Source organism: Protopterus annectens, chromosome 5.part0 (genome assembly GCF_019279795.1).
Source record: "Protopterus annectens isolate FY-2018-M chromosome 5.part0, PAN1.0, whole genome shotgun sequence".
Classification (NCBI taxonomy): domain Eukaryota; kingdom Metazoa; phylum Chordata; order Ceratodontiformes; family Protopteridae; genus Protopterus; species Protopterus annectens.
Genome location: NC_056735.1, coordinates 1,524,814,569 through 1,524,838,965, shown reverse-complemented (window position 1 = coordinate 1,524,838,965; position 24,397 = coordinate 1,524,814,569). Strand labels below are relative to the sequence as shown.

Below are 24,397 nucleotides of genomic sequence, written 5' to 3'. Positions count from 1 at the left end.
ATTAAGGGATAACTTATTTAGTCTTACAGTTTAGGAATCCTCTAGCGAATATTATTGTTACGTACAATAAAATATGAGTTAGTGAATCCAACAAGATTTTCACTCTATCAGTCCTTTTAGGTTTGTCTGCAATCTTAAACACTGTCATATTTTCTTAAAATAAATAATGCTACATGTGATAAATAAAAACAGCTGCAATTCATAATCTGTAAATTTATATATAACAAGGTTAAATAGATGTGCATATTGACTGGTATACGCTTATAAATGGATTCATTCTGTAAGCATTAACATTGTTTATATCTCATCACATGACGCACTCCATTGATCATTGTCAAATAATAACAGGGTAAGACAGAAGTGGGGCACAATAAAAAAATTGTCTGTGTTACATTTACATGGATTTTACAACATGATAAACTTAAAGCTACTGCTGAGGTGCTTGTTATTATATGTTGGTGTTACAATATGACTTCTACCACATAAACTAGTTTCTATGATACCAGGTTTGGGGTTTGCTCTAGGGTTTTATTCTCTGATGTATATTAAAAGAGGATTTTCTCTCTACTTATCACACTCATTTTCTGTAGTCTAGCCTTCTCTGAGAATTGAACTTTTGATATTGAATATGGTGATTTTGCCACCTTTCAGAAAATTTCAGCTATACATGATGACCATATAATGGTATAGTGAAGCCATCTTTCCCCAGAGGGCACTATTGTTTAAACTAGGATCCATGATGATTACGACAAAGGATTCAGAGGTTATTCTAGGACACTGTGAATCTTTTGTCAATGACCTTTCTTGGAACAACGTTTAAACTGAGATTTTCATTGGTGATGGTACATTTTAATGAGAAACATCAGCACCTAGGGATAATTCTTCCATCTTTCAATTTTTTCATCTTTCAGACAATATTATGGTTTTATGTCTACAGCCAGTCTTAGGATAAATGGAGCACTGGCCCAAAGGCTGAAAGCTCCCCCCTGTGGTAGTGGTAGGCTCGAAAAGGCTGAATGGCCCACTATGGTAGTGGTAGGATCCATTTGCCAGAGCTCCATAATCCCTAATCACTTAAGCAGCATCCATCCTACTCCTCAGTGCTTCCCTTTTCAATATTTTCATTAATTATTGTTCACGTTCTCATACCTTGTCACCTCTCATTGGCTTGGATTACTGCTCTACATAAGTATCCCACAATCCACTTCCAAGTACTTTTGTTATTTGTTGCTAACATTGTCCCTTCCTACACTGATCATGAGATTCATATGATTTCCAAGGCTATTTTAGTCTAATGACCATTTATGCATTGCAATACCCACCCTCACGCTTTGTCTCCTTTCTCAAGTAGGGAGGGTCCAGTCAGTCCTGAGGTGCTCATCCTACAAACAGTCTGTTTATGAGATTGCCATTGGGTAAAAGTTACCACAGTATTCGGAGCAGGACAACTAGATTCAAAGATAGTTTCTATCCAAAGGTGATCAGACTTCTTAACTCCAAAATTAGGTCTGATCATTGACAGGTCAGGAAGTTGGGACGTCCCATTCACTGTGCGATATTATTTTATCTATTATTTATTAAGCTCAGCTAACCATTATAATTCATACTACTAACCCAGGTCTAATATTTTTTTCTTCAGCTGCTACTTCTATGTGCTTGTTCACCCATAATGTGGTACATGTTTCATGTGCAATAGTATTACTTGAACTTTGCTGCTAGATGTGTTTTTAGTTTCTTACCAAGTGTATGTTCCTAGGTAGACATGTAGCTCTATACTTAAGTGTAGAGTTGATTTATAAGATGGTGGTAGTATTACTGTATGTTGTTTTAAATTATATCTTTCTATGTATGTGATTTATTTTTGTCTGTCCCATGATGAGCTGATTGCATGGAATCTCATTTAATCTATACTTGTGTAGATCTAAATAACAATAAAGTTAATTTTGACTTGACTTGAGAGTACCCATCAAGTCATCCAGGTTTAGTTTGAAGGATGTCATTGAACTGCTTTGCTTAAGCTGCAGAGAAAATCTATTCCAGAAAAAGAGAAGGTACTAAGATTTTCAGTAATGATAATATGTTAAGTAAGGTATGTCCTAAAGGCAGCACTGCTCTGTAATGGGTGTGATTAGTGCTACATGGAAAAGAATGACAACATCTTTGGATCTAGATATAATACCCCTAATTATTAGTTGTGCTAAGTCAAAGGATTCCCTGAATACAGTTTCCATGTGATGAGCAACGGAGAAGGAACGATCAAACGAAGTACCCAGGTCCCTTACTACCTTTTTGTTTAGTAAGGGGTTATTATCCATACCACATGTAGTAGGCAATTGCTGTTTTCTGAAAGAAACAATATTATACTTTCAGTTTTCAACTTAAGCCCGTTATCTGTAAAACAACTATTAACTAAGGTAAGCTCTTTCTGAAGACTACTGATTTCTGAGGGATTTTGACAGTTACACCAATTTTGCAGTCATCTGCAAATTTGGACAACTAGAAGCCATAGTTATCAGTCTTGAGATCAGAGAAGTAGATGCTGAAAAGGTGAGGACCCAGTATAACCCCTTGGGGACTCCACTGGCTACCTTAGCACTACTTCAATAGGCACCTGCCACATGAACTATGCGAGTTTTGTCTGGATATCCAAATGGCTGTCTGTCTTACCTCATAAGGATCTCTGTTTAAGACAGATAGTTTCTTAACGATTCTGACATGAGGTATGATATTGAATGCTTTGGACAGATTGAGATAAGCTATATGAATAGCATGACCATGGTGGACAGCCTGTGTGACCCATTTGAAGAGGTTAACAAGATTTCATAGGCATGATCTCCCCTTGACAAAGGTAGATTGTTGTGGGTCAAGCCTAAGACGTTCTTGACATAATTAATCAGACTGTTTATGGTACACTCCATAGCATTACAAGTCATACCTGAAAGGCTTATTTGTCTATAATTTCCAGGGTCTGTGATAAGGTCATCCTTGTGGAGGGAACATATACTGTGGCTAAGCTTAGGTTAAACTATTTAAAGAGACATTTGTCAAGGACATGTCCAATGCTGTTTAATAAGCATATGGGTATGTTGTCAGGACCCAAGCAGAAAGTGTTTTAGGTCTCTGATAACATTATAAGCACATGTACCTTACTGATAATGGGGGGCAGGGGGTGTAATGATAGCACTGTAAGAGATTCTGGGATCAATTCTGTCTGATTAGATGTTTCAGTGGTGAAGTGTGAGGTAAAGTCATTGGGATTACAGTGGAGGCCCCTTAAGAAAAAGTTCAGAGCAATGTTGAGTGTTATTTCTTAGTTTTCTAACAAAGATAAAGAAGGACTTTTAGATATCCTTTACTTCAGAAGCCAATTTTTGTTCATTGGGTTGCTTTGTTCATCTTTATAGTGCCTTTCAGTTTCTCTGTGATATTTTTCATTCTGCTCTCCTTCTGAGGAGTTCCAGGCTTTTTTGTACAGTTCAAGGCACTTTTCTCTTGTTATAACGTTTATTTCTATCAGCTGACCATTGGGGCATTGAATTGGCTCTTATTGCGACATATTCATTTGTTTAAGTGGCCATAAAACTCCTTAGTGAAGTTGGCTACTTGCCTTGGAAAACAGTTTTAAAATCATGGGTAAATTTACAGATTTTATTATAAAATTATATAAGGCTTACCCTTCCAAAGTCCAAATATACAGAGGTGTTGGTTAAAGGAAGTAAGATAGTTTTGAGAGCAAATGTCCCACAGTTACCTTCCAACTTGACTGTTTAAGGAAAACTATGGGATTGGAACAGGTAGAAGCAATATTTGTGAAGACAAGATCATGAGTATGTCTTCCTTTAGTGGGCGCTGTATCTGTTTTATCCAGTTAATTCCTGTTTATTACATCTAAACACCAATCTATGGCAGGTTAATTGAAGTCACCTAGGACTTTTGGAATTGTTATACATAGGAAGTTCTTCAAAAATGTTTAAAATGTTCATCTGTATACATGGAGAGGGTTTTGCAGTATGCTAGAAGTTGAAAGCTTAGCTTGTCCATGGTAATCTGAAGTTCTTAGAGTTCATTTAGTGGGTCTCTGAGTATCAGTCTAGATGAGTTGTAGTCCCTGGTAAATATGGGGATACCACAACAGTTTACATCATGCCTGAAGGCATAAAAGGTGCAAACATCAGTTACTGAGGGAATAGTATATTAACATTTAAAACAAGTCTCTGTAACCCCACAAGCACATGTTCCATTTGAGGGCGCAATTTGTTATTGTGACTCCAGGTGTTGAAAAGAGGCACATTAATGATGTTCAGTTTAGGGTTTATCTAAATTTGCTAAGCTGTAATATCCATTAGCTGGATCATAGGAGGTTACTAGGCTAATGACACTAGGGCTTTTACAAGCCTAGCCTAGTTTTACCCTTATTTTCATGATCAGCACCAATCACCCCTGTCCAAGAGGGATACAGATGAAACCACCGGGGTGAACTTACAGTTACCCAACCAATCATCCAGACTGCGTTTGAAGAGGGCCAGTGAGGTGTTCTGCTTGACATGAAGTGGGAGTATGCTTAAAAAAGGAAATATGAGGGCAGCATAAGCTTTTGCCAATATGCAGAATTCCTGGAATGAGAGTGCAGGCCTTCCTTTGCAAAACAAGTAGTATCATCTTATTCAAGGCTGATGTGTACTGGAACACCACGGAATGACACCAGCTATTACTACAATTGTTAATTCCACTTATCTTCAGTTTATACCTAGGCATCATTCTTGTTGAAGGAAGGATTCCACTCAGGACCACAGGCTTACCTGCATCTGGCAAATACATGCCTCAACACGTCTCTCACAGTTTTGCACCCCAAGTTATTCACTCCCACATAGGCAACTCAAATGATGTAGTCATGCTTGTCTTGAGAAAGGGTTTAGAGTGTCCTTTTAACGTCTAGATCCTGGAACTCAAAATGCAGCTGTCAGTAACCTTATATGTGTCCATCTTGGTGAGTGGAGAATCTGTTTGCTTAACAATTGCTAATTTGTGAATACTTGATTGGGGCAAATCAGCTTTCGGTGACTTGTTGGTGTAGGTGTGCATGTAGTAGGTGAGCTGAGGGACTTCCTCTGAGTCCTGTTCTTAGAAATTCTAGAAGGCTCTGACAAAGATTCATTTACGGCAACAGAGTATAACGTATTTGTGTGTTCTGTTTGAGAATGTGGTAGTGGTTGAATTGAATGGGATGACTGTTAGATACTCACTGCATATTGGAACTCATGAGAGGAATGCCTGCATATTAGCTAGGTATTTACATTTCTTGTAGAGGTTACAGTGTTAAGTGGGAGTTCATTATCAGTGAGAATAAGGCAGTTTCAAGGATACCAAGTGCTTGGAGGTAGACAATGGAAGGGGAACAAATTTCCTGGCCCTCCATTTTATCCAGTGCTTTGAGTGTTAGCTATCTATTTGCATAAGGAAGCTAAGAGAGGGCAGGGCAAGTATTATTGAATACTATCAGTGGTACCAACAGAGTGATACACAGCACACTCTGATGCTCTCTGATTCTCCCTGTGCAGGTAGCAGCCTAGAAAAGATAAGCGGAAGCTAATGCTGCTCTGGGTATATGTAAGCCAACGAACGACTAGGGGACCAAACTGAAGGCTCAGGAGAACTGACTGAAGGGGAGAAAATGAAAATGTACTTCATCCCTACTATTGAGCTGGGACTAAGTTAGCTGTGTGCAGATCAATGCATGGATATTCAATAAACAGCAACTGAGCAAAACAAAAGAAACAACCAGAAAATAATAACACTGGGACACAGCTACTAATGCTCAGACACCCAGAGAATTGCAGCAATTTATATTCTATCACAAGAATAACAACTACAGTTTCCAAGAGAGCCCCCAACACCTCTATAATCAATGCTCTTTATGAAAAATGAAGTTTTAATTTAAATGATCCAAGACAGTTATAATAATTTAACATTGATAAAATAATGTACAATAATGTCATTGCTAAACAAAATCATGTACAATAATGTTTCATTTTACTGGTATAGAGGGGACATTTAAAAATCATTAGACTGGGAGGGAAATGTCTTAATACACATACAGCTTTGAGCAGTCGATCCAAGAGGAAAATATTAAATAGCAAGTAAGAAAAACAAAAGAAACAGACAAACAAACTGGGAAACAATTTTGGCTGTGTCAACTGAGCTCAAATGTTCAGAAAATGTCAGCAATTATAGGTTCATAGGTTCATAGGTTCATACTAGGCTATCTGCCCTAGGGCATTTATAAGCCTAGCCAGAGTGTGTGTGGCTTTCACCACCCCTTAGGATGAGAATACTATACCCATTAGTTTGCTGTGCCTCTGTCCAGCAGTGATACAGAGATGATTCGGTAAACCTATCTCCCATCCACAGATTTCTCTTGAACAGAGTCAGTGAGGGGCTCTGCCTCACATGGACTGGGATTCTGTTCCATAGTGTAGGGAGTCTCTGGGTGATGAATCTGTCCCTCCAGCATCCGTGTTGAGGTGGATTTTTGAGGTGGAGCATGTCCATTAATTCCGGTTGGACATGGCCTTGTATGTCAGGCACAGATCATGAATAGAGCTGGATTCTTTGAGCCTTTATCCTTTTGGTGAGGAACTTTGGGGTCTTTCGCTGCAGGTGTCGGGGGGCATTGTACTCAATCATTGGTCTGATAAGTGCAATGTAGAAGGTCTTCCTAACCACTTTGGCAATGTGAGTGTCAAAAGAGAGGTTACTGTCAACGGTCCCCAGGTCCCTACCACCTGCACCAGTTATCCATTTCGTGTCTGATGGAGTGTCAATTATGGTGCCCAGTTTGCAGTCATCTGCAAATTTTGTCAGCCACAATCCCCTATGTTTGCCTGCACTTCAGAAAAATAAATGCCCTGTGGGAGACCAGCTTAGAGTCTGACATGGCACCAGCAACTCTAACCCTGTGTGTTCTGTCCTTGAGCCAGTTTGCATCTTGTGACATATGGGTTTACATCTAAGCTGGTGAGCTTTTTGCTAGGTCAAGGTAGGCTGTGTGCCTTACCTCATCAATGGCCTTAGTGACTGTTTTTCAAGAGGCAGGATCTGCCTTGACAAAGCCAAATTGGGTAGGATCCAGTGTCTGTAGGTCCCCAATGTCTTTATTTATGAGTTCCATGGCTAAGACTAAACAGCAGCCTTATGTGTTAGTTCCTCACTGAGTCACCTGGGCATCTGAGATGTCTCTGGTGGGATAGATATTTCTCCTTTTGGGAGGGAGGGGAGAATTGCACTGAACCTGTCTGCCAGTATGTTGGCAATGTCTGGAGATATTTTAATTAGCCTTCTTTCACAACAGTAACTGCTATAGTCTCCAACATGGCCTCCAACACCTTTCTAAATAAGCTATATTTAACAAAATTACAGTTTTAGGTTGAATGTTCCAGAAACGGCTACATTCAATGTTTTTGATTTACTCTTCCACATAGTTCCTCTACAAAAATATGGTGTCCACTCTCATAGAGGAGCAAGTATTTACTGTGCAGTCCCATAGTAGAGCATATTAGTATCACACAGTGGTTACATTTTATAGATTGTAAATTTCACAGTGCAAATTAGTGTGGATATCTACTAATATAGGATGTGGGTGATTCTAAGATGCAGATAACATAGTTGTGCAATAGTCAAAACAGCACACTATGCCCCCACCATACTAATGAGTACATACTGACATGAAAATGAGGAACCCATTCAAATATACTGCAAAGAACGCTTGAGAAACATGGGTTGTTCTATCAGGTTACCTATCTCTCCCTAGCTTTTTTTTTTTGTTGTTAGATAGATCTATTTTTATTAATAATTTTATCTAAAAAAACATAACTCAGAATAAATGTAAAGAGAATCTAAAACAGGGTTAACATTAACTTTTGAGACAGTCACACAACTCTCTTTGATTTTTTCAAGTTGTTGTTGCTGTCTTTAACTTGTGTCTTCCTTTTCAAAAAATATTTTTCAAGACAACACTCCTATAGATTGTCAGCAATCTACAGTATCTTAAAATGACAATAAACTCTTAATAGAAAAAAAAATTAAACACTATTCAACGGCAAAAAACATTCAGCTTACTACAAAGTGGTGCAGACTGAATATTCCTTTAAGATGCATCAGATTCCTGTTTGCTCAGAAGCATTATATTGACATGGGTCTTAAAGGTTGCATATTTCCTTAAGGATGCAATAAAAATAGTTAAATCATTAAAATTATATTTGTTGATCTAAAATGGCACAGCTTGAAACTACAGAGCTGGACAGCTGTGGCAGAATTTATGATGTGACAAAATATCTTCACCTTGATATCTGAAGGTGACAAAATATCTTCACCTTGATATCTGAAGATGAATAAAGACAGACTTTAAGAGAATTCCCACATAAACATTTAGAGAGTTTCAAGTTACTATAAATGACCATAAAAGGCACTGAAATACAAGTGCAACCAGTAACTATATTTGGCCCTTCCTCTAATCACAGCACTATGTTCCACATGATAAATGACCAACCAGTGAACAAAAAAGGACAAGAAGGTTTGTACAGGAAACCATTCAGGGCAAATTTCAAGAGATACCCAATAATCATACCCAGTGTGCCTAATGTAGTTGTGTTTTCCTCCATGTTTGGTAAAATTTCAAGGAATACTCATTAAACAGCATGAAGCATTGAATTCAGTGTGCCTAGAGAAGCAAGGGAAAGTACTCTTTGGGAGGAAAGAAAGCATAAGTAATATGAGGGTAAAACTGTGTAATAAGAGCATCCATTAACTACTAGCTAGCATTCTTCTAAGGACATGGCTATACTCAGGCTAAATATTTTGATGTTAGTTCTGGCATTAGAATTTTATGTGGAACATGAGAATTGGGAAATATTTTGTCCACATTAAGGGTTTATGAAGGCAAAGGAAACAAAGTGTTACATTTGAAAGAATATCTTACCAGTTTAAGGAGTGGTACCAGAAAATGGATAATTCTACAGGGAAAAACCTTTACATACCCAGCAAAAAGGTGGGGGTGGGGCTGGAACCATCAGACATATTCATTAATGCATATGACTCTAACAAAAATCAAGGAATAATGGAAGAAAGCCCCTAAGGTACAAAAAGTGTTTAAGACTGTAGACAAACAAACAAACAAACAAAAAAAACTGACTATTCCTGAAAAACATTTAAAGAAATTCATCAGCACACGCACCTGTTACAGAGTAGCTTGAAGAAACAGAAACAGTAAAAGGAAAGAAGTTCTATAGAATACTGCAGCCTAAATGTGATAGAAAACTGACAGCTGGAATAACTAGTACAGTGGAAGAGAAGGGCTATACATGGAAGGGGGTATTCCATGGGAATGATGTTAGTACGCATGAAAAATGTACAGCCTGAGTCAAATTATAAGTTTTCTGTTGAACTAAAACAGAAAGGTGGAGAATTCGATGCAACAGGTGAGTGTTAATTAGAAATTCAATAATAAAAAAAACTTCACTAGTGTAGCAGAAAACAAGGCAACAGTAACTGGTTAGATGTTTAAACTCGTTTCTGTCAATGTAAGGCAAAAAACTCTACCTTTGTAGATGCTATCAACACAGCTAGAGATAAAGTCAAACTAGTCTCCTATTGTCTAAAGCCTTCAACACAGGTATCCCAGCAAACTTCTACTTCAAATGGTCTCACTAGGTCTATCTTGGTCCATCATTCTCTGCTTCAAAAGCTGCTTGTTCAGTCAGTATCGGTCATTAAAGTGGCACTCCTCCCTCTCCCCATATCTCCCAGTCATCACCGTACCATAAGGCTCTATCTTTGGTATCCAGCACTCTCCACACATCTGCACAACAAGCTGCCCTAAAACAATATGCAGATGACTCCACACTCATATGCATATTCAACAGCTTGGCACATTTCCAAAAACATTACCCAGAAAGCTTTAACAGCCACTTAAATGTGGCTTTGTAACTCACAACTCATGCTCAACCTCTCCCCACCAAAAAAAAAAAAAAACTTCTTTTTTCTCCAAATGCATCTCTCATGAAAAAATAAATAAATCCTTTCTCTTAATACAACCATTGAAGTGACTACTGGGGATGATAGTGGATGATAATCTTAATTTCACCCTGCATATGCAAAATTGCATTTAAAAAATTACCAAAAACATGAGATGCTTTACAGAGCTAAAAAATGTCTCACCAATGCAACTAAAATTAAACTTGCTACTAATTATCTCCTTCCCTCACTACTTTATGGCCATCCCATCCTTACTAATCTCCAGGCATCTCAAAAATGAAAGCTTGAACAATGCTATAATAAAGTGACACATTTGCAGCAAATACCCCTTTTAGAACCCACCACTGTATAGCCTAAACTGTTTAGAACGGCCCCATCAACTAACCTATAAAAAGCCTTTTAACACATACAAAATTATTTGGCATGCATTTGCTTGTCTGGCACTAAATACCATTCTACACAACTATGTTTCCAATTGATCATTATGATCCAGTGGCCAAAAACTCCCCTCTGCTCACAAACCTATGAAATCTGCTGGGAATGGTCTGTACTTCTACCTTGTTGATAAGGCCTGGAAATCCATACCTGTATCCATCAGGTCAATACCCTTCCTCCAGTCCTTTAAATCAATTCTGAAAGTATTCCTAGACAAAGTATGACTCTCTTTTTGCAAAACCCATGATAAACTATATCCCTAAATATGAACAAGTTCCTACTCATAGCTTAACACCTCCTTAATTCATTTCCGTACTTCAATTTATTTCTTTCCCTGGACCTCTTTCTAAATATGCTGTAACCCTGTTTTTTTTTTTTTTTTTTTGTTCACTTCATATATTTCTGTTAGTATTATACTAAATTATGTTTAATTTCTCTATAAAGTGGCAAAATGTTTCTAAATGTTCTATGAATGTTACATCATTGTCATGTAAATTGTATCTATTTTAACCAATGTTTTCAGATTATGTCTAATCTGGTATAATTATTTAAACTGTAGATGTTTTATATCATTTTTGAAGACTGCAAAATTATTGTTTTTAAAATGCTTTTATAATACTTTGGAGCTTTTCTTCTTGGATCACCACTGAAAATGGGCACCTACCCAGTCTGATTTTTCTGGTAATTAAATGACAATAAATAAATACATAAATAATAAAATAAATAACTTTTAATATCTATCTATCTATCTATCTATCTATCTATCTATCTATCTATCTATCTATCTATCTATCTATCTATCCCTCCAGGCTGCAGCATGTCATATCTAATTAATAAGTTAAACAGCAGACTGCTAAACAATGCTAGTTGGTTAAGGCACAGTTATACTTAAAAGACAATGACAATAACATACTAACAAGCACTGCAGTAATCAAAGTTATTGTGACTTCTATCTCACAACCTTGAAAAATAGACCTCTGCTTTCATCCGAATAAAAAGGGATACAGGGACAACTCTGTATTGTCCTTCATCGGTCCCTTATCCAAGTGGCAAGTATCCCATAGATTTAGGTCTTTCTTCCAAATGATGCAGAGAACACTTAATCAGTTAATCAGTATAATTCTGAAACACCTTTATATAACAAGGAATATTACAAGCAACTAAAACTGTATGGTGCTATGCTTTTTTTTTGTCAGTTAAGTGAAACGTAGTCTGCTGAATTAGTTGAGGGTATGGTTTCTCCTGCAAAATGGAATGCTTCTCACATTGGTAGTTCGAAAAGATGGCACTGCTACCTGTGACTTTCACAGCTATTGAGTTAACAATGCATAATAATATTTGCAGTGGCTTCACTTTACACTCCTCTGCTGTATACACTTTAAATGAGTTTCATCCATAATCATAAATGCACATTGTTAAAACACACTTTAACAATGATTACAACACAAGTCAACAATGGAATCACATAAGCAAAGAATGCTTGAGAAACTTAGGTTGTCCTATTAGGTTAACTATCTCTCTCTGGAATTTGTTTAGTTAGATCTCTTTTTATTAATAATTTTATATAAGAAACAGAACTCAGAAGAAATGCAAACAGAATCTTAAACAGGGTAAGCATTACATTTTGAGAGCTATCTCTTTGATTTTGTTCATGTTCTTGTTGTCTTTTAGGTTGTGCCTTCATTTCAAAAAAATGATATGCATCAAAACAGACAGTAATAACTTTTTTCAGATTGTCAGCAATCTACAGTATCTGAAAATGACAATAAACTCTTAATAGAAAAAATATGAAACTCAGCATCTGTGAACAACATCCCACTTTATACAAAGTGGTGCAGACGGAATATTCCTTTAGGGTGCATCATATTCCTACATGCTTAGCAGCATTACATTGGCATAGGTCTTAAAGGCTATGTATTTCCCTAAGGACACAATAAAAATAGTTAAATCATTAAAATTATATTTGTTGATACACAATGGCACAGCTTGAAACTACAGAGCTGGACAGCTATGGTAGAATTTATGATGTTACAAAATATCTTCACCTTGATATCTGAAGATGAATAAAGACAGACTTTAAAAGATTCCATATAAACATTAACTGTAAATGACATAAAGGACTGACAGTGAAATACAGGTGCAAACTAGTAATTTACATGTGTCCCTTCTTCCAATCACAGCATTATGTTCAACATGATAAATGACTTCACGGTGGACAAGTTCTTTACACCATATTTCTTAACTTTTCCACATGTAACTGCTTCAACGTGGATCCCACGTTTCAGCTCTTGAGTGAACTTCTTGGCATCTATGCCTCGAACACATAATAAGCGGGTTATGATCAGAAACAGGACCATAATTCTCTATGCTATTCCATTCTGTTACACATCAAAATAGTCTGTTTTACTTGTGTAACTTGGACATTCTGCCTTCTGTTTCCACTACTACAGCTAACACTAAGGCATTTTAAATGTTGTTCTTCTCACTGGTAATATTGATTTATTTTACACATATTCATACCTTTCAGTATCTGTTTTAATATCTCTTTCTCCATCGCCAGCCTTGTGCTTTCTCTCAGTTTAGTCATACACTCGGACACAGATAAAGCAGGATTACCTTTTTTTTGGGCTGGGGGGGGGGTTCTATCTCAAAGCTATCATCAGTTTTAGGGCTAGAACATTTGATTTGAAGACTGTGTTTAACAAGTTTGCCCTCTTGGCTAAAATTTCGTCTCCTTCTCTTCAAATACCTATATACATCCTATCTCTCATTTTCCTTTCTTTTATTTATCCTACTCTTATAACCAAAAGAAGAAGAAGATCCTACTCTTATTTCCGTTACACTTAATCTTGCTTTTACTCCTTTTTTCTCCTGCCTCCCACATTTTCTCAATGTATTGCCACTAACAAATACTTTCCTCACCCTCTCCTCTCTTCCTGTCCTCCTTCTTATCCACTGTTTGAATTTTCCACTCTGGCATTTGCTTTATGAGTGAGTATTAAATTCTCACACTTAAAACACATCAGCATGTTGCAGTGCACATGATATTGTACTGATCTTGTTTTAATGATAGTACATGTGTATTATTATCCATGTTATATGTGCATTAATATTTGTATTAATCTGTGCTTTTACAGTATATTATAATATGATGTCAGTTTTCACCTATGTATATGTGTTTTACTTGTGGAGCTTTTTGCCCAGGCCTTCACTGAAAATGGACAAAATTACTCAGTCGGACTTTCTCTCTAAACAAATGTCAGTAAAGAAATAAATACATTAACCAGATACACATCATCCTCTCTCTAGACACCCATGCATAGATACGCACTAGATTTCTCAAGACTTAGGAAATTTCTCACTAGACTGTCAGTTTCGGGTCCAACCTCAGCAGTGATGATAGTGCTTAACTTTGTGTTGTTGACTGAAAACCCATGTCTGTCCTGTATTTAAAGTATTCTTTCAAGGGCTAGAAGTTCATATTAAAAGTAATAAAGATATCTATGGATCACCAACAAAAAGCTGTACAGGAGCTCAATATGTAACCAGGCCAAGACCAAAACCTATCAAACAAAAAACAATTAAAATCCACAATATTTGTCATAACCAAAAGTATATACTGAGCTCCAGTACAGCTTTGTGTTGGTGTACTAGTTTTGGAGCTGTGCATCTGTTGTTTTTCTGCATTTGTACCTACGGATCACATTTATTCTTTAATTTTCCTCCTCTTCAGATTAAACAAATGCCACAATCCTTGTAAGCCTTGGATTTTATTACCTAAAGAAGGTGTTATAACACAGAAATAGTCTCAAGCACCTTTAATGAATTAAATGATTAATCCAGACTATCTAAAAAGCATTGCAATAAGTGGAATAACTTAGAAAACAATGCATATTCAGTAAATGACAGATAAGGAACTGGAAAGAATTGGAACAATCTAGATTGCACCAATTAAGACTAAGCAGTGCATCAAACCAATATTCAGTCTTTACACATGGAAATATTTAATAGAGTATCATATGTACACAGGATGCTACAGTTAATTACACAGACATCATAGCTGCCAGAACATTTATGACCATTTGGGGCCTTTGCAAGGTATACAGCATATGCGCATGTCAGTGATACACACATTCTTTCAGGGTTATGTTTTTATTTTATTTGTTTATTTATGCATTTACTTAACTTTCTTATTTATTTATTTGCTTTGCTTTGTTACCAAATTTTGAACAGAAACAAAATATATATCCCATGAGCATTCTGCTTCTTGGTAATACAGATTTCAGAATGTCAAAATAGTCTGTGAATTATCTTTTGTCAAACGCACTTCAAGCATGGAACAGACTACTCAAGGAATACTTTAAAATGCTTTCAGGGATTCTTAATTAAACAATGATCATGGGACAAAAGGGCCTTACAAAATGTATCTACTAATTTCAATGTGTGCATCCTGAAAATGAGCCAAGTGATCCTGGTGAGCCCATGAAGGCAGTGAGCGTTTACATATCACTGAGAGTGGTGAGTCTAAGGTGCACTTGAAAAGGGTGACAATATGCTGTGCAAAATTAGCTGTCCCTTCAGATGATAAAGTTAAGACAGAAACCACGGTACCAGTTTATGAGGTAAGACAACAGTTACCTGCTTCTGCTGCAGAAAAATGTCTAGCAACAGAAGTCGTGTATGTCTGTATACCTACAGCTGACAATGCCACATGTCACGGTAAGATTTTAATCCTGCATCATTGATATGGATAAAAAAAATTGGCACCAAGCAATAACAACTACTGGCAATGTGTATGGTGAGAAGAAATAAATAAAAAAGCCTTACAGATTAAGGAACTGTAACTTATTCTAACATGTTAACAATCAGCTTGAAGTACATCATAATGCTGAAGCAGTGCTGCTGTTACTGCTTTTCTCACACCAAGGGATGACTGCTGTCATAAGAAGCTATGGCACTTATTAGGCAACTTCATTTAAAATGCATTCTGCTGCATCGGTGCATCTTCTCCATAGATTCACTTTGTTTTTGCACTTTGCTGTTGTGCCACCAAGTGGTTAGATAAGTGTTTACCATCTGTACATTAAAGCATTATTAAATACTGGAAGCGATGCAGTCAGTGCCTTACTATTGTCATTTATCACTTTCAAGTAAACTAAACCTCCTTTTTTCACATCTCTCAGGATGTTATCATAGGCATGGTTATACTGTAGTAGAAGTGAATGCAAGCACCCGAAGTACAGTGGCATTTTGTAAGCAACCTAGCAAGGTGTGTGCAGAAGATATATATATTACACAACCTAGCAAGGTGTGTGCAGAAGAGATGTATATTACCCACTATTTTTTTTCCTAAGCAACCCAGCAAGGGGTCTGCAGAAGGTATGTATACTACCCACCATTTTATTTGCTGCACTTCAAAGTTCTTTAGAAAAAATAAATGTCCTGAAATAATTAAATCAGCATGATAGCTAATTAATTCTGTGAACAAAGGACAACAATTATTTACAGTGATTGAACAGTGTAAGACTAAAGGAAAGACAGATCCGTATGAAACACCCCTTTGACTTACTACAGACCAGTTGTTGAAACCATGCTGGCCAAAGAAATGCAGCATAAAAGTTTGAATCTAAAGGAGGATGGCTCTCAAGTTACATTTATAACAGGTCAGTTAATACCGAAAAATGAAGTTCTAGTAACACTAGCTTACCAAAGAAATCAAAGTGTGTCTGTTAGCTTGATTTCAGTGACGAGAACAGTAACTTATAATCTCTGCAACACACAATGCCAGGGCTTATGAAAAACATGGTATATTACAATGCAAGATATGTCGGTTCAGTATTTATACACAAATATTTGTCAAAACACTCTTTAATCCCAGTTGGGAGGATGGCCTAATGGTTAAGGTGTTTGCCTTACAAACACAAGGTACAGGGTTTGAATCTCACAGGGGACAATTGGCTAGGCTTAAAATGGCACACAAGGGCACTACTCTATGAACCTATGAACTAGACTGCCATAGATAAAAGCTTAGATTTTGCTGCATTCATTGCAATAAACCTGCAGCAACTCCAAGTTTCATTTTAATCAGTTTGCCCAAGTTTTGATGTGGTCAAGTAGTAACAGGAGAAGCAGCACTGTAATAAGCAAGCATTACGGAGTGGTTATACTGCCTAACATGACAAGGCCATAAGGAGGATAACAGGATACTAGCGTGCCCAATGCAATGAGTTTAATACCAGAAATCAGAAAGATTTATCCTTTTGTCACTGCTGTTGTGGCATTGGAGTACATTTACCACTACAAAACCATAGTAATATATGTCTGACAGTTGGCACAGATAGTCAAGACTGTGAGCTGTAGTTCAAGTAGTACAGAGTTTGATTCCCTCAGACATCATCTACTTACTGTATGACCTTGAGCAAGTCACTTAACCAAATAGTGCATGGGGACAACTGAGAGGTTGGTCTAGGCTTATTAACAGTGTCCTGAACTGGAAACCAGGTAATTGCCTATGAATCTATTCAAACTGACAAAATTCATTCAGCAGATACTAAAGGGACTCATAACAGCATTGTAGGTATAGTTATTTCAAGCAAAATCGAAAATTAAGGGCATCGACTGACTAAACATATGGGCTGAGAGACTTTGTTTACTGAGACCACAGAGACAAACATTAATGAAAGTTTCAATAGTGTTTTTCTATGTAGCTGGGATACTGATAGGACAGTATTAAAAAATAATTCAAATTTATTATTCAAGTTTTCAACATTTAAATATTATGTGGCTTTGAATTGGTTTCTTACCAAGCAGGAAGGTGCCTCAGGACACCCGTAAACTAGGCAACGTACCTAGTGGAGTATATCTACAATAAAAAGTGACTCATAACAATCTATCTCTAATTATGTAGGTACCTACAACTATTTGTATCTTCCTGCATGTCGGTAAATTTCAAGAGTTGTGCAATAATCACCATGGTGGAGTGAATCCAGTGTGCTTAATGTATCTGTGTCTTCCTCCATGTTTGCGAAAATTTCAAGGGATACTCAGTAAGTAACATGAAGCATTGAATTCAGTGTGCCTAGAGAAGCAATGGGGGTAAGAAATTATAAGTAATATGAGGGTAAAACTGGGTAGTAAGGTCATCTCTTCCATTCATTTCATGTTTGCTTTGAAACTACTCCTTCATTAACCACTGGCATTCTTCTACTGACATGGATATACTCAGAGAAAAATATTTTGATGTCATTTCTGTCATTAAAATTGTATATGGAATATGAAGACCGGGAAAGATTTTATACCACACTAAGGATTTATGAAGGCAAAGGAAATGAGGTGTTTCCTTTGAAAGAATATCTTATCAACTTAATGAGGGGAACCAGAAAATGTAATATATTTACAGGGAAAAACTTCTACTTACACTACAAAAAGGGGGGAGGGTCAACAGACTCATTTATTAGAGTATATGGCGCTAACAATGATCAAGGAATAATGTTAGAAAGCCTCTAAAGTACAAAACATGTCTAAGATGGCACACAAGACAAAAACCTGACCATTGTCAAGAAACATTATAAAGAAATACATCAGCATGTGACAGAACAGCTTGAAGAAACAGAACCAGTAGAAGGAAAGCAGCTACCTACAATACTGCAGCCTGAATGTATTATAAATCACAGAGCAGAAGTAACACCTGAAGAGAAGAATTACTCACCGAGAGTGGGGTATTCCATGGGAATTATGATATGAAAAATGCACAGCCTGACATAAATTCTAAGTTTTCTGACAAACTAAAATAGAAAGTAGCAGTGATAGAGAATTCTAAGCAGTAGGTGAGTGCAAAGGATCAGAAATGTAATAATTCAAAAAACGAAAAACGTTACCAGTGTAGTAGAAGACAGACACAGTAACTGACCAGAGTTCAAAACCCATTTCTGTCAAGGTAAGAACAGAAAACTCAGGTAAGGGAAGACTTTAAGCAAGAAGTATCTGTTAGTAACAATAAAAGTAAAACTGAAGAAAATGTTGGTCCTAGATACCCATTACTGGCAAAAATCGATCTAGAGAAGGAAAAGAAAGTAAGAGTGTATCTCAGCGTGAGTGAGAAATAAAGGTGCATGCAGAAGAAGAAAATAAAAAGTATAGGGTAGTGTATCCTGAGAGATGAGAAAAACTTGACCAGAACCCTAATTATATGGATGTAGAGACAAAATACAGGAAAACTAAACAGCTTAAAGAAGGTTTTGAGCTTCAGGTTTCACACACACACACACACACACACACACACACACACACACACACACACACGCGCACGCGCGCGCACACATGAATAGGGTATAAATGACCAAGTGATGCAGTTAGCACATAGTCAAGTATTACCAGGACAGCTTGGAAGTAAAAAGACTAAAGCACAGATCCCAGCAAGGTTTTACTGAATAAGGATAATGAAATAAACTGTGAACTTCTGTCTGGGCCTGAGTATCAGAAGACAGTCTCTTACCCAAGCTTCAACAATACTTTATTCAAATGTCCATTACAGATGTGTCATTGAACATAATGTTGGGGACATTGTTGGGCCACTGGTAAAATCCAGCAATAGATTCTAGTACATTTTTAATGCTTTCAATATGCAACCGAGTACTGTGAAGCTATTCCACTATGTAGAGTTCATAGATTCAGAGGTTCATAGGTAGGTACTAGGCTATCGGCCCAAGGGCCTATGTAAGCCTAGCCAGCAAGGTACCATAGCTTATGCCACCCAATAAAATTATTTTCCTGTGCCACTGTCCAGCAGCGACACAGAAGTGATCCCCAGGCTGTATTTCCTATTTCCCATCCACTCATCAAGATTTTTCTTGAAGAGTGCTAATGAAGAACTTTGCTTGACATAGATGGGTAGCTTGTTCCAGAGTATAGGAAGTCTCTGGGACAGGAATCTATCCCTCCAGCGTGTCCTGTTTATTGTGGTGACAAGGTTTAGGTCCCTAGAGCATGTAGCCTGGAGGGATTGGGATTTCTTTAGATGTAGCATGTTCAACAGCTCTGGGTTTGACATAGTTTTATATGTTAGGCAGAGATAACCTCAGAGTAGGCGATATGCTACAGAGTAAAGCTGGAGTTTTTTGAGGCGGTCAGTGTAGGGCATTTGTTTGAGGCCAGTAATCCTCTTTGTGAGGTACTTCTGTGGCCTTTCCAGCAGCTACAGATGTCTTGTGAGGTACATTCCAAAAGGGGTATTGTACTCTATAATGGGTCTAATGAGTGACGAGTAGAGGGGAACAATGAACTCTTTTTTCCTAGATGAGAACCCTTTTATGATGAGGTGTGCCACATAGGAGGACTTCCTGACTACTGTGGCAATGTGATTATCAAAGGAGAGACTACTGTCCACCTGGGTCCCAAGGTCTCTTATCACGCATTCGGTGGTAAGTAGATTGCTGCTTATGTGGTAGTTCATGGGTACAGAGTTTTTACCAAAGGGGATGACACTGCACTTTTTGGCATTGAGCTTGAGGCCATGGCTCTGACACCAGGCATCTGTCTCAGTGAGGCCCTTCTGTAGGATGTCCACATCATTTGGGGACTTGACTATGGCTCTTAGTTTGCAGTCATCTGTGAACATCATCAGCCAGAGGCCTTCTGTGTTAACCTGTACTTCAGAGAAGTAGATACCAAACAGGAGAGGTCCCAGGACGGAACCCTGTGGCACTCCACTTGTCACTGCCTTGAGGTCAGATTTGGAGTCTGCAACTTTTACAGTGTGGGTTCTGTCAGTGAGCCAGTTGGCAACCCATCTTGTGACGTAGGGATTTATACCTAGTTTAGTGAGTTTAGCTATAATTCCAGAATGGGGGATGGTGTCAAAAGCCTTGGCGAGGTCAAGATAGGCTATGTGAACCACCTTACCCTCATCTATGGCTTTGGTGACTGCCTCAAAGAAGTCAATCAGGTTCAGGAGGCATTATCTGCCTTTCACAAACCCAAACTGGGTGGGATCCAGAGTTTGGAGGTTACCAATGTCTTTGTTTATGAGTTCAATGATGATACGTTCCATGGCCTTGCAGACCAGGCTCATCAGGCTAATAGGTCGATAGTTCCCAGGATCAGTGGTGGCTCCCCCTTTGTGGAGTGGGATAACAGTTGCTGTGTGCCATTCAGTGGGCACAAAGCCTGATGCAAAGCTATTATTGAACATGGTGCTTAAGTGGGGAGCCAGTTCATTCTGAAGTTCGTGTAAAACGCAGCCTGGGATGTTGTCCGGTCCCATGGATGCTGTGTTTTTGGCTTTAGAGAGTGCAGCTTTTACCTGTGTAGTTGTGATTACAGGGACTCTGCATTCTTCCTGTATAGATATGGACCCTTTAGGGGGTGAGAGGGGGGGTAAAGTTAGCACTGAACTGATCTGCCAGGATGTTGGCAATATCAGTTGGTTCTGTAATTTTCATGCCTTTGTGCTGTAACTCAGAGCAGATCTGGGTGTTAATATTTATTCCACAGCGAGGGGGATGGTATTATAACTTTCTAGAGCAGGAGTGCTTAAGGAAATACTCACTGACCAGCGGACCCCATTTATTTCCAGAATAGTGCATCAACTGCACCACTGCTTTAAGATCAAGAAATTGAAAATATGTGTGTACCATCCCCAGTCAAGTGAGCTAGTAAAGCATTTTAACCAAACATTGAAATTCATGCTAAGGAAAGTTAATGAGGAAAATGGCAAAAGTGGGAGTTATTGTCATACTTCCTTTTTGCCACTAAAGAAGTATCACATGTATCAATAAAGCTCAGTCCTTTGAGTTATTATTATTATATGGCAGGTACCCTCACCACGTACTAGATACTGACAAAGGAACACCGGGAGAAGAAAAAATAATTTACAAGTATAATTGAGCACTATACCAACTCACAGTATAGACTGCGAATAGTAATGTTCATCATGTGGAAATGCATGGAACCATCCCAGGCCACACAACAAGGGGCATGTAACAGCATGTAATGTTCCCAGGCCACACAACAAGGGCCATGTAACAGCATGTAATGATCCCAGGCCACACAACAAGAGGGCATGGATCAGCGTGGACAGATCTCAGGCCATGCACCAAGGGGAATGTAAAAACATAGAACAATCCAAGGCCATGCACCAAGGGGCATGTAACAGTAAGGAAAGATCCCAGGCCATGCACCAAGGGGCATGTAACAACCTAGAACGATCTCAGACCATGCACCAAAAGTCATGTAACAGCATGTAAAGATCATAGGTCGCACACCAAGTGGTGTTTAACAGAAATGCATGCACCATAAAGTTTATTGCTGGAGACCAGGGGTTTGTTTTTAGTCCACTCTATAGAAAAAATATTTTTGGCAAAATAATAGGGTCCATATGGAACAGGAAAAAAATAAATAATGAAAACTACAGGGATAAACAGAATGGTAAGGGAAGACTAAGGCATGTATACCATATTAATATCATGAGAACATGGAAAGTGCAAACCTCTGTGCTTCGCTAGCAGCAGAGACTAACAGAACTAATAAATAAAGAAACATGTCACATTTATGAATTGTGCTACTGTAGCAGAAGTGAAATGATTAGTAATATTATTGGTCTCAGGAAGCAGACATACTGCCAGGAGTACATACTCCCTGGAAATAGAAAAATCCAGGACTAGAAGATGCCAAAGGAGCCCAAAATTATTCCTGATTGGGGTAGGAGGTGAGAAAAATAAATTCAATATCGTGCCTTGTCAAAAACAACTCCTGTTAAAATATTGAAGAAAGTCAGCATACAAACTAGCAGAACAAACAAGAAAAAAAGAAGAAGCCGATGAGGAGGAGGAGGAGCATGAATAGTGTTCTATTCTCTTCTCTAGTTTACAAAACCAAGGCAGGTAAAACTATTCCTAAGGAAGATAAAAGGGAAATGTGCTATACTTCTGAAAGAAGAAGTTAATTTTCATGAGTTACACCAGATGAACAGGAAAATCTGTGCCTTTATGAAGAGGACACTGCCACCGCATGAATTCAAATACTGATCTGGATGACCCTTAAATAAGTTATGTTAATTTTCAAAAAATGATCCCATAAGCAGAGTTAGAGCTAACAGAGAGAGAGCTGAAGGGGAAACAAAAGAACATAGCAGCCTCTCTACATACCCCTACTTGAGCGAAGAGATGACGTGCCACACAGAATAATCAAAGAGTAGAAAGACAACCTAAACAGTTATTATATCCAAAACCTTTTGGAACACTTGTAATGAAACTAGTGGTTTACTATCAAAATTCTGAGTGCAGATGTTCTGCAAATGGGATATTTGATGACAGATGGTCGATTGCAATGTTGCCGACCATTGGTAGTTCATATCAATAAATCCCACTGTGCATTCACTGATATTAAGTCAATCTAAGGGCTAAAGATCACACTACAGTACAGATTGGGACACTCATCCCTTTCCTCACTGTAGTGCGATCTCAGAGTTGGAATATATAGTTAAGCAGGTGGTGTGAGGGGCGCAGCCCCCCACAGGGGGTGTAGAGGGGTTTGCCCCCTTGCGAAGACATGATGTAATTTTTGCACCGTATGTTGTTGTGTTTGACATTAACATTGACTCTGTAGTTGTTGGGTATATGAGTCGATATTATGAACAGCCTTTATTTTTCATTCATGCACTCTTTTCGAGTTTATGACCGGGAATTCAATTGTCTTGCGACATTTTGATAGTAAACCTGAAATTAACAGACAAGCATATTTTAGGTGGTCATTTAGGAATGGAAAAAACAAAGGTTAGAGTTTTATCTAGACTTTATTGTCCTGGTATTAAACATAGCACAGCAAACAGAAGATACCACAGGCAAAGGGCAGAACTCATGCCATTACAGCGGTCCCTTTTGTACACATAACATTCATATAGTGAGCCAACTTGTGAAAACAGATAATGGCCATGAATTTGTCTCATTACTGATTATGCAACAAAAAGTTCCTGCCATGGTACACTATGAAGATTCAAAATTTATTTAACATTTGTTAACCAGAAAAGTCTGGCATGGAATGGAGCCAATTTTCAGTGGAAGTCAGGGAAGAAACAATCCAGATGCATGTCTTTGTAACATGGGAAGAAACTGGAGTACCCAGAGAAAACCCATACAAACGTAAGGAGGACATGCAGATTCCACATAGAAGGCACCCCAGCCAAGACTCGAACTGGTGAACCTCTTGCGGTGAGGCAACAATGCTACCATTGCACCACTATACAAAGTCCTTAGTAAAAGAAGTAGTAATGCTCTTCTCTAGATTAGAAATTTACAAATACATTTTTACTGTCCAATGCACCCAATTCTCAGATTAATGACTAAGCTTTGTATATGCTTTAAGGTGAAACAGCTAACATCTGTATATCGCACTCAACAAGATGGGTGAGTTGCTTTAACAAAACTTTATAGCAAGAATTATGAAAACTGGGGCCATTTGCTGTCATATCTTCGCTGTTGTAAAAGTGCCCCGAGCATCAAATGGATTGATACCATTTCATCTGTAACATGGCAGGCATCCCTGAGGCTTGCCAGGCACAGAAAAGCAAAACAAACACTCACTTTAAAAGTATGGAAGGCCAGTTTTCAGATATCCAAGACAAGTTAAGAACCATGATACAATACTGAAAGAACATATAGACAGGACACCGCAGGTACAGTATAGAATGCGTAATAGAAAAGCTCCACTGAGAGAGTTGAAAGCAGGAGGTAAAGGACTTGTATTAATATCCACTGCTGAAACCAAGCTTCTTATGAAGTGACAAGGGTCTTTAGATGTGACAAGGAAAGGATGAGAAGGGATTTATCAGATGAGACAGTTAAGGAAACCAAAACAGTTGTATCATGTACAGTGGATATAAAAAATGTACACACCCCTACTTAAAATGACAGTTTTTTGTCATATAAAAAAAATGATG

General features: G+C 38.0%; 1 protein-coding gene across 1 annotated transcript in view; it reads right to left on the bottom strand.

Annotated features, from left to right (window-relative positions):
- The window catches only part of MYO16 (myosin XVI), a 2,679,924-nt gene that overhangs the window by 786,391 nt on the left and 1,869,136 nt on the right, over positions 1-24,397 (bottom strand). The gene's annotated exons all lie outside the window — the stretch shown is intronic.